The sequence below is a fragment of the Thalia democratica genome, chromosome 2 (genome assembly GCF_965202585.1).
Source record: "Thalia democratica chromosome 2, ktThaDemo2.hap1.1, whole genome shotgun sequence".
NCBI classification, from domain to species: Eukaryota; Metazoa; Chordata; class Thaliacea; order Salpida; family Salpidae; genus Thalia; species Thalia democratica.
This window is the reverse complement of record NC_139166.1, coordinates 57,772,796-57,784,603: the sequence shown is the minus strand read 5'-3', so window position 1 is coordinate 57,784,603 and position 11,808 is coordinate 57,772,796.

The following is an 11,808-nucleotide window of genomic DNA, read 5'->3' as shown; positions in this document are numbered from 1 at the left end:
GTAAACGGTTGTTAAATTACTACACTGCTGTAAACTTATATTAAAATTTAACTACTAATTTTTTACTATAGAAAATTGTTCTATAAGTATGCCTTGTGTTTCAAAATTTTTAAAAAATGGTCTTTAATTTGAAAAAATAATAAGTTTTTTGTATAGATTATTTTTATGTCTCACCACTTATGCTAACCAGGTAGTGTAATAGCTAAACTTTTAAACCTTTTTACACTTCTTAAACTTCGTTAATTTGAATTTTTTAAGCTTTAAAATTTTAAATAAAACTTATTGATAGGATAAACTCAAGTAAAGAAAAAGTAAATATTTATAATAAAATACCGTTCATAGCATTAAGAGAATATGCTAAAAATAAACTATTGACACTACTGCTTTAGACATGAAATTGTACAATATTTTTCAGAGACTTACTTTTGAAAATGTTTTCTACAACAATATGGAACATAGATTAGTTTTTCACTTATAGTTAATATTTTCTTCGAAAATTATAACCATTAATTTAACCCCATGTAAAAAATTTCCCCTAAAGTTATATTCGGAAACTACTGTTTCCATAACCAGACTTTTATCTTTAACTTAATATGTGTTATAATAGAAACTTTAATCAATACTTACCTTAAAAATATTACTAAATTTGTTTAGAGCGCAAACGTGGTATACTATAAATACAGGACGACGAATACCTACTGTTGTTTAGGTGTATCAATATTGAAATTTTCAATAATTGATTAAGTATACTTTATAGTCACTTTAAGTTTAAGCCTCAAAAATGTTTTGCGCTTTCAAACTTTAGACAAAAGGGAACCCTCTTTTTTATTTGTTTCATCATTATCTAAACAATACTTAATCAAAATACTTTAGTTTTACAATTCGTTAGTAGGTTTCAAATGTTAAGAATACTTTCTATAGAAATGTTTCTACTAAATAAAAACAACTTTTGAAAAGCAAAACTAACAAATAGGTACATAATCAGTTTTAACTTAGTTTAAACTATGATTCTTAAAGTATTTTACAAGAACAAACATTTTTTTTTCTTGTATAAACCCATTTAAAAAAATAATTTGATAATCTTATGATTAGAAATTTCCTTCAAACGTTTTATAAAAGCTATATAATTTCCAATAAACTTTATTCTGTGTTCAAATTTAAGGAAATATAATGGTTTAGTATAGAAATAACGCAGCACTGATAGCATTACAAATTTTCACAAATTACCTAATCGCTTAAAAATGAGATACATTATAAATCATAAACTTAAGCTTATTTTAAGATTCAAACATTATCATCTAAATTAAAAAAAAGGCAGGAATAACAGTTTGTGTAAATGTATATAGGTGGTAAATTATATGAATTTGTATTAATGTTAGAAATAAAGTATAAAATTCATAGTTTTAGAAAAACTGAATTATTCTTAAAACAAAATTTTGTTGTCTATGATAATAAATAAATATTTAATAAACAAACATTTAAAAATAGTTTAGTTTTTCCATTAGTAACTTCATATATAACAAATAAGCAACATTATCGTTCAAAAGAGTGTTAATGAAATGAAAAAAACTATAAAATAAGTTTCAAAAACTTTTTTTTTCTCAATACAGGTAGACCAGTTTAAATTACTTAACTATATGTGAGTTTTAATAGTGTGTGATAGAAAATACCCAAAACTAGCTCTCAACTAGCTAATTCAAACGTATAATCAAGAACAACTTGTTTGTCTTTGAATGTAAATATTGTTGGGACTTACTTTAGATTTCATATACCTTTATAGACATAAAATTAAGTAGTTGTTTTCACTGATATAAAACTTTTCATACTGGTTTTGTATACTATTTTAATTTGTTTAACTCAATATTATAACTAAATTTCAAAGAAGATATTTAAATACACTTTTAATAAATATTTATCTGTATAATTAATCAGGGGACAAAATCGTTTCAGAACCAGACAAAACAGCGATTAGTAGATAAGTTTGAAAAAAGCTGTACTAAATGTATAATTCAGTAAAAAAATTATTAGAAATACTTTAAAAGTACAAAGCAAAACAGCATACACTTTATCAATGGTAAACAACATCCTTATTTTAAACAATTAACAATGAAATCTTTCGCACTTATGGTGTTTTATTAAGATATACAAACATACGTTTATGTGTTTACACATGTGTTTATGTACGAATAAAATGAGGGGGATGTTGTTTTTATTTGTACCAAAGCGTAGCTTTTGAACAAAATTTTATCAATTTATCACGTTTTCACTTTACAAAAAGTTTTGCTGTTTTTAAAACAGATGAATTTTTTAAGTAAATAAGAAGTGACAGTTTTCATAAATCTTTATAGAAGTACTTTAATCTATATCATTATTTTACCAAAAAAAACTATTTAGTTTTTATAACTTATACGTTTATGCATTTCACTAACCTTAAATATATTTTGATTTATTAGCAACAAAACTTTGTTTTTTTTATTTTGCTTATATTTAAGATGACATATTCGAATAATTCAAATCTACATAGTACAAGTATTCTGTAAGATGTATAGATTTACATACAAATATGTTTACTTTTTTCTCAACCAATATTAAGTATTTAATTTATATATACAAATTGTTAAATTAAAATAAACTTGATTAATATTTAAAATTTAGAAATCCTTTAAAAGTTTTTCTAAGTAATTCTTGTGATAAAAGTTAAAAAAAAAACCAAACCATAGATTCACTAATCATGTTAAAACAAAGACTTTAATTTTTAAGCAATATTATAAAACAAATGTATAATCTTAATTTGTACCAAAACTAAAGCTAATTTAATCAACTTATTAAAAAAATCGAAAGTTACACTGTATATTTTAGTTCCGTTATGAAAAGTAAAATTTAGAGCATCGGCCCGCGAATACTTTTTTTTTACAAATTCGGAACGTGACCACCAAATGCCTACCGATCCCTGACTTACTGTTTTTGAGTTAATTTTTAGAAAAAATATTCACTGAGCTTATTAATAATAGCAAAAGCATTCAATAAACTAAAGTATTTCATGACTCTAAATATTTGCGTCAATATTTTATTTTTTCACTCTATATAATTTTTCCACCATCAGTCCATCCACCGATTACGTAGACGAGGTTTTTGATTTTGTAAGAAACGAATTCAAGCAGCTTTTACTTAAGTCATCTTAAAAAGGTGTGAATATTCTATTAAATTTTATCTACACATAACTTCAACAGCTATATTTTCGATCAGTGCGTTTTACTTTCTTTAATCAAGTTCACAATTAAACCATAAATGCAAAAATTTTTATTATAGTGATCATAAAAAATGAAAAAAATTAGCTTTTAAATCAGGGCAAATTTGTTTAAAAACCTTTTTTAAACACGAAATCAAATAAGTCTAAAAATTTTATTTTTAAACTAAGTTATATGTAGAAATTTATTTTTAAACGTCCAAGAGTGTTTAATAAATTAGAAGCAAGTCAAAGAATTAAATTTAAAAATTTTAACTACGGATATCTGCTTAAACACACAAAAAAAAGTATGTTTGAGGTTACGTCTAATAAGTATTAAGACTAAAAATAAACTACTTTTGCTCATTATTATTGTGACTTATACTTTGAATAAGAATTCCGAGTTCTTTGAAGTATGACTTGACAACTAAAAAGTTTTCTCGTACTCCGGGTCTTTAGACAAAATTTTTTGAGCGCCTTTTTGTCGTAAGCCGAAAAAAAATAGTTAAAGGTGCTTGTACTAATATTTTAATAAGTTAAACGGTTAAAATTTAGTCTAATTCAATATAATAACTCTGGGAAAAAGCATTTTTTCGGCACTGCACAACAAAAGTGCAGAATAAATACTTTTTGTATATCTTTGAGAAAATTACAACAAAACTAATTGAGCAGTTATTTAGAATTCTTTATTTATGCAATCCTGCAATCCTGCTACTCAAATGCTTTTTTATCAAAATGCTACCTTCACGTTAATACAGGATACAACGTTTATAGATTGAGAATTAGAGGAATTTGCGGTTACGACTGACTGAAAAGTCTAGAAACGAAACTCGAGTATTAGTCTACCGAGAGCTTGTAGTCTGATGAAATAAGTGGTATGATCAATCCTTTATGTTAATTTTATAATTATAAAGAGTCAGAAATAAGCTGAATATGGTTATTATAAAGTAAGGTTAAGTTTTGATGTTACGTTGATTATATTTAAATAATCTAGCTTAAAGTTTATATTTGTGCTTAGTTTTTGTTATTTTATTCTGTTTTTTAAACTAATTGATTTTTTCAAAGCTTTGTATAAAGTTTTACTAGTGTAGGTTTAGCATTTGGTAAATCAACTTATAAAAACTTTGCTAAATTTCGTATTAGTACATGTAATTTAACAACAAAATACTTAAACATACAAAAACAGTTAATTTATTGTGTAAAAATAATAATATTCTATAAAGAAAAAATTATTTAATTAAAAACAAGATGAATTGTCAAAATTAGAATGCTAAAGTATGAGTAAAAACTGTATACAAGGCAATTTATGTTGCTCTTGACTCCTGTGCCACTTGTGTAAATCGATAAAAACTTTGAATCTAAATAAGTATAAGAAAATCATAACTAAACTCAAAAATAAATATGATAAGTCTAAAAGTTTAAATTTTTTATAAAATTTCTCGCAATTCAGAAGTAATTTGCAAAATTTATTACATTTATTTGATGAACATTTTAAACTTTTAGGACTTTACCAAAAAGCAGAAGAGATTTACAAAAATAAAGTTCAACACATTTATTGATACTGTTTAATTTATAACAACTTAAAATCTTGACATTTTCAACAAATCTTATTTCTGATTTTTGCCTCAATTTTACTAAACATTTAAGTTTTAAGCAGTAACATTGTTAACTTTACAGCACTCAGAATTTGTAGAATTAAAAAAAATCAAACATTTAAAGTATTCAGCACAAAAGCATCATTAAATTATGCAAACTTTTGTAACTTATAGTTGTATGATTTTGAAGAAAAGACTAAAGATATTATTAGAATAAAACTTGTAATTCATAGCTTTTTGATAAAATGAATCTACATGAGATAAATGTATACAATCGCTTAAAAAGTTTGATCCTAAGACCCGGTGCACGAAAAAATCTTTCGGTTATCTGGTCGCACACTACTCGGATACCTTTTAACGTTTTGTACAGGACAAGTTAGATGTGTTTACTTCATTTAACTTTTACGACACTAAAAGTGCTAAAGAGGAGATATATGTCTAAATTATCTCTTAGGAGTAAACGAGTACTAAAAGCTGATTTCTGCAGATTTGCAGACATGTACCAAGCTACGTACCTAGCTCTTTGTGTCTAAAGAATAATTCATATATTACTAAAAACCATAACTTTAAGCATTATATTTAAACATCTAGAAATTGTTAAATTTTTCAATTCAACTTTTTTTTTCATTTTGATGATTAAAAATTTAGAAGAACACTAAAAAATTACCAACTAAAATAGATAAAACCTTTAAAACTTTGTAATACTATTTGCAATACAAACAACATTTAAAGGTAAAAAAATAGACAACATAATAAAAATAATACCATAAAGATAGCAACAAAATTTTCTCATTTTAATTTATTTTAACTCATTCTAATCTCTTTGTGAATCTGTTTTAATTGTTTATTTTATACTTGATATAAACAAAGAGACTCTTTGTTAATTGAAGATTGGATTTCTGCAAATTTTGAAAAAGCTTGCGATAATTTAAAATGCTATCAACTAACTTGTATTTCATTTTAATTATGGTAATTATTAAGTTATTTTATAGTATTATACACAAAAATCGAATTCAAGCATATTTAACTTAAATACAATTGTTTTAAATAGAATAACTTTAAAATCAAGTTTTAAAGTATTAGCGGCTATCTTTAAAATTCAATTTAACTTTTTTATACATTTTGTAAGATTTATATACATAAACTGATTTAAAAATTTTAGTAAAAAATCGGATATTTTAGCATATAAACAGATAAAAGGTAATATAAAAAGTACCATAAGCATTACAAATGTTTAAATTATTAATAATTACTGGCTAATCTAATTTGTTAGAGGATGAACTAGTTACAAAGCTCCTTTTGAAAAACCTAAGAAACCCATATAAAAATAGTACTCATTTAATACCAACGTTGTTATCGATTTTCAAATTGTTAAACTCTTCCGCAAGGTGGCGGTTATCTGCATGTTTTCCCGCCAAAGTTGCGGTGAGCCGCCTCATTTCCTTCTTGTTGCTTTTAAGTTCAAACTGTAGCTCTTCTTATTCTGAGTTCAATTTGCTGTCTGCACTACACGAATCTTGTTTCCATCTGTGATAGTGAAATGTAATAAACTAATTAAAAGTGTGTTGTAGTAAATAATAAATTGATAACTTACGGATATCGTTTTAGTGTATTGACATAATAATCAAGTTCAGCTTTTTTTACTAAAGATAGATTTACTGATTAAAACAATGTGTTTTTGTTTTAATACAAAAAATGTTCACTGTTTTTCACATAAGTAAACTTTAAGAGTATTAAAGACAATAGCTTTTAGACAATAAGTTATTTTGTAACCAAAATGTTAATTTTGTTGTTCTAAAATGACCGACAGGGTGCGTTCGACGATTGTTTATCAAATCAACACAATAAAACTATAACAATGTTTGTTATTGCGCTCAGTTAAGCCACAAGACCGTGCGAGAGGCACACTAATTAATTATAAGAACTTTTTTATTATTTTCATTTAACAAGAATTTGATGTTTATTTGCATTATTGAACTATATTGTGCTTAGTTCAACCATAAGATCGTGCAAGAAGCACATAACAATTTAAGACTTTGAGTAACTAGTAAGACCTATTTTTGTATTTAAGATTGTGACATTCAAACACTTTAAGAACATTTATATTTGTAAAACTTTGTGTTTATTTGTTGTGTTTATTTTCGCAGTTTTATTCTGCTGATATATTGGCTGCTTTATCACTTCTACTTTCTTTTATATTAAAATCACATGTTCAATAAACTCACTTCATTAAAGAAATTATTTATATTAAGTTTATTAAATACTTAAAAATTATAAATTTAAAACAAATGAGTGAGGTAAATTCAGTAAAAGCTTTAAGAGCTAAACGCGGTAAGCGTTTAGCACAAAAAAAGGACTTCCTGCTATTAAAGTTGTTCCTACCACAGGCCCTCGAGGACTACATTTTTTTGTATACAACTTAGAAATGCAGTATGACAAACATAAAAAAAATTATAGTTGAATTTTATCTTGTTTAAAAATATAACCTTTAATTTACTTTTCTGAGTAAAGTCAAACTTTTCTATGAAATATTTTATTTTTTTAGGGAATAAAATTAATTTTTAGGGAACTTAGTCTTTTTCTTTCTTTTCTAAAATATAATTTCAAGATTATCTAGATAATAAAAGTATGTTCATTAGCGAAATATAACTATTCTTTTAAATCAACACCATTTCAAAAAATATTGTTTAAGCTAGTAAAAAATTGTAAACTATTTGCTTTGATATAGCTTAATATTTTACGTCATATAGTTCGACTTCCTATTTTTACTATTTAATTTACAGTTGTAAAGAAAAAAAAAATCATTCAATTTTTTTCAATTGAATTTAGGTTATCTACTGTAATAAAGTTTTTAAACTTTTAATACTTAAAAAGTTTAAACAGTTAAACTAAAAGTTTTTAATTTTGTTTTCGTTTTTATAGGTTAGAGTTAACACGAAAAAATGTATAACTTTGTTCATTTTCACATGTTAATTTCAGAACAATAGTTTAAAGATTTTAAGAATATTTTTATCTAAGATAGCACTATTTAAGATATTATTAAAAGTATAGATGTATAATTTATAACCAATAATATTTCAAAAATGTAGTTTGATTTCTTTGAGTTTAATCACTGTAATACTCAAAGAAGTTTAATATAAACTTGTATACATAATAGCATTAAATGTAATTTTAGAAATTAAAAACCAAGTTGTTGCTACGTTCAGTTTAAGTTTGTTTAGAGTTTAATACAAAATAGAACACAATTGTGGTTTAGTAAGGTTTTATTTTCATTAAACTTTAAACTAGTTTTCATCATATTTTTTAGGTTTTTTATTTTTCAGCTTCAAAGTATTATCTAATATAAAAAAATTATTTAAATTCGCAATTACTCTGGTTATTTTTGTATTATACTAATTTGGTTTTAATTTTAGATAACTTTAAAATAGGTTTAATTTAGATTCAAATAAATATTTATTTAAGTTAAATGTACGCTGGCAAGTATTATGTATCAAACAAAATATATTTGTCTACAAATACATAGTAATAATGACCTTTAGATTTTAGTTATGTATGACGTATTAATGTGAGTTTTAGTTCACGAAACAAAAATATTTGTTTTTCCCAATTTTTTTTAAATTAAACAACAAATTTGTTTAAATAACTTTAAGTTAACACTATCATTAAGACTCTCTAAGTTATTTTGAACTTATTAAAAACTAAGCTAGTTAGTTCATTGCATATCCTGGAATTTAAAAGGTTACTAAATTGCTTTAAAATAAAAAAAAAATGAAACGTTTTAGTTTGGACTTTAAAAATATGTTTTGTTGTAAAAAAATTAATTTCTTATTGATAAGCTAAAAAGCTTAAATGATAATTACTAAGCAAAAATAGTTATATAACTTGTAATGTAAGTAGTCAAATTGAATAAATTAAAATTAGATTACTTACTATGTATTTTACTATAAACGATATAATGATTTAACTCTAAATTATGTTATATGATATTCAAAATATATATTAAAGTTTTTTAAACGAAACGGATAATTTATAAACTTTCAATTTATTTACAGTATAGTAGTTTGTCATCCCTTAAGATGATTGATAATAACAAGATTTCACTTATTTTTAGAATAGTGTATTTGTTGACTTGGTAAGAAACAAGACCTAGAGAACCGTTTACCAGAACGTGTTTCGGGTCTAATTGTGAACGTCACTTAGGTTGTAATTTAGCTAACATATGCGCTCAGCTTTCGGTGTTATTGGCGACTTTTACTAAGCATTGCACTTATATTATAGTCCACTGATTTCAGTAAAATCGCTAAGAAACGAAAACAAGTGTATCTCAATACACTTTTTAGCTTTCGTTGATCGCTTACAACCGTTTTTTCGATTAACCCTGTAAGACCGCCGAAAAACTAAAAAAAAAGTGTATATTGATTTGTATGTACGTCCAGTTTTCGTTTGTTTTTTGACAGCTTTTTCTAAAGTAGAAACTTCTATTGTAGTTCAACCAAAGCAGAATTTTAGACTATTTTTACGCTTCAGGTCTTAGCTTGGCTCGGACTTCAGTAAGAATTGCTGAGAACTGTAAAGAAACGCTAAGACTTTTAATAAAAGTTGCCCTGCAAACAAACCGTCGAGCTCTGACTTGCACGTTTGTGAATGTTATTTTTATTGTTTTATGGTAGAATTATAAAATAAATTTTTAGTGCTGAATCTATATTTTTAGTATTATCGGTAGAACGTAGTTAAGTAATTTTTTTTTATATTGATAGTATCAGTATTTAATCCACTGGCAATGCATTCCTGATAATAAGTAGTTTCTTGAATATCAACATGAAACTGAACGGCCAATAATTAATCAAGAAGTTTGGTCACTTGTAATTAATTTTTAAATGCGTTGTTCCTGATGTAAAATAATTAATAAAATTCTATTTTTATACTTGCAGTCAATTCACTGTTTATTGGAACACAGGTTGTAGACTTGGCTTTGAGTAGTTAAAGCAGTTCACTTATAACTAATTTGTGTTTGATTTTGCTGCTTGTTTGAACACAGGTTGTGCATTTGGTTCTGAGTGGTCGAAGCAGTTCACTTATAACTGATTTGAATTTGCTGCTTGATGGAACACAACTTTTGTATTTTACTTTGAGTAGTTGAGTTGGAACCCAGCAGTTTGTTTCTGTTTAACCTAAAACAACATTTCTAACTTCTTTTATACAAATTTCAATTATTACATTGCTAAGTTTTATATTTGACTAATTTGCCAATTTTCTAGAATTGTATTTATTTATATTGATTTTAAACCTGAATAAAATCAGTATTTAAAATTGCTGCTTGTCTTGATTTTTTTTATTATTTGAAGTTATCTTCGACTCAAAGCCATATCTAACATGGACCCTAATTATAAAGCCCCTACAGTCTAGATGTAGCTAAACTACCTTTTAGAAAACCTTCATCGCGGTTCAGCATGGCAATTTATGTGACTACCACTCCGGGGCATTCCCCTCGTAGTTTTAAAGTACATGGTATTTTGTTCTGTATTAAGTTTATAAAGTAAGGTGTACGTTGAAGTCAATAAGGTTAAATTAAAGATTTACTTTCTAGGCTATATTAAGATAGTATATCCGGTTATTTATTACAATTATGATAGATATATATTAGACGTTACATTAAATCATATCTTGACCACTAGTTAAACTTAAATATCTACTGCCAATCGGCTGAAAAGACGTCAGATAACAGTAGGCATGCTCGTAAAAGTACTTACCAACACAATGTGTTATCAGACGATAATGTAATAGCAGAAGATTTTAACATTTTATAAAATTCTTAAAAACTAGTAAAGTTGCATTTGGGTTTTCAAAGCTCATTTTCATAATTGCCTCTTTGACATAAAAAAAAAATTATTAGATATCGCCTATTTACTGAGTTGCTTGGTTCATATTTATTTCCACCGAATGACAAAAAGCCCCAAAAATGGATAATATTTATTACTTTGGTTAATTCAGTAACAAATGACTGCTACAACTTTGTTTTTGTTTATTTACACATAAAGTCTAATCATTGCTTTTTTTTACAGTTGCTTTACTTGTCTTAAAAGAAATACCAGTGAAGAACGTCCTTTGTTTGGATTAAACTTCAGTAAAAATGAAAGCAGAAAAACATTCAATAACAGAATTGTAGATAGCTGTAAAACCGTAAGCTTCAAAAACATATAGATACAATAGACTATAAAAATCATTAGCTAGATAATAGTAGAGTGCTCAAATAAACGTGAGCGATTATAAAATGATATAAATTCTTTACGGTTGAGTGTCTCTTTTATTGTGTTTTAAAGTTTATATAACTAAAGTTTTTGATCTTTTTTGATTTTTTTTTTTTCAATTTAAGCTAATTAATAGATATCAACAACTAGTTGCAACCCCAAAACTGAATTTGAATGCACATCTGGCAGTATAAAGTGCATTCTAAGAAGTTCTGTAAACGACCACGTGAGAGATTGCAGTGATGGATCAAACGAAAATGTTACAAACTTTGACAGTTTTGAGTTGGAGTTTAAGTGTAGAATTAATAGATGTATTTCTTATGATAAGGTAAAAGATGGTAAACAAGATTGTTTAAGTAACAAAGACGAAAATACATAACTGCTCTCATAGTCAGTTATTTTTGTGTTTAGACCAAAGCAGATGCTTACCAAAAAGATTACAGTGTAATGGAGTTATAAACTGCATTGATGGATCTGATGAAATAGAAGTGTGTAAAAACTATACAACTTTTGGACGATATTTTTTATTAAACGGAACTATTGTATACGATTTGTCTAATTTGTAGTTATTTTTACAAATGAAAGCTTCACTGATATAATAAATGTCGACCAAAGTAAAATGTTAAAGAGAAGTAAATTGTTTTTAAAAGTAATAACTTTGGTTTAAAATGCAAAACAATGATGTTTAACGAATTATTTTCAAAACGTGAAGCTGACTTTATAACACCCCACCTTAATA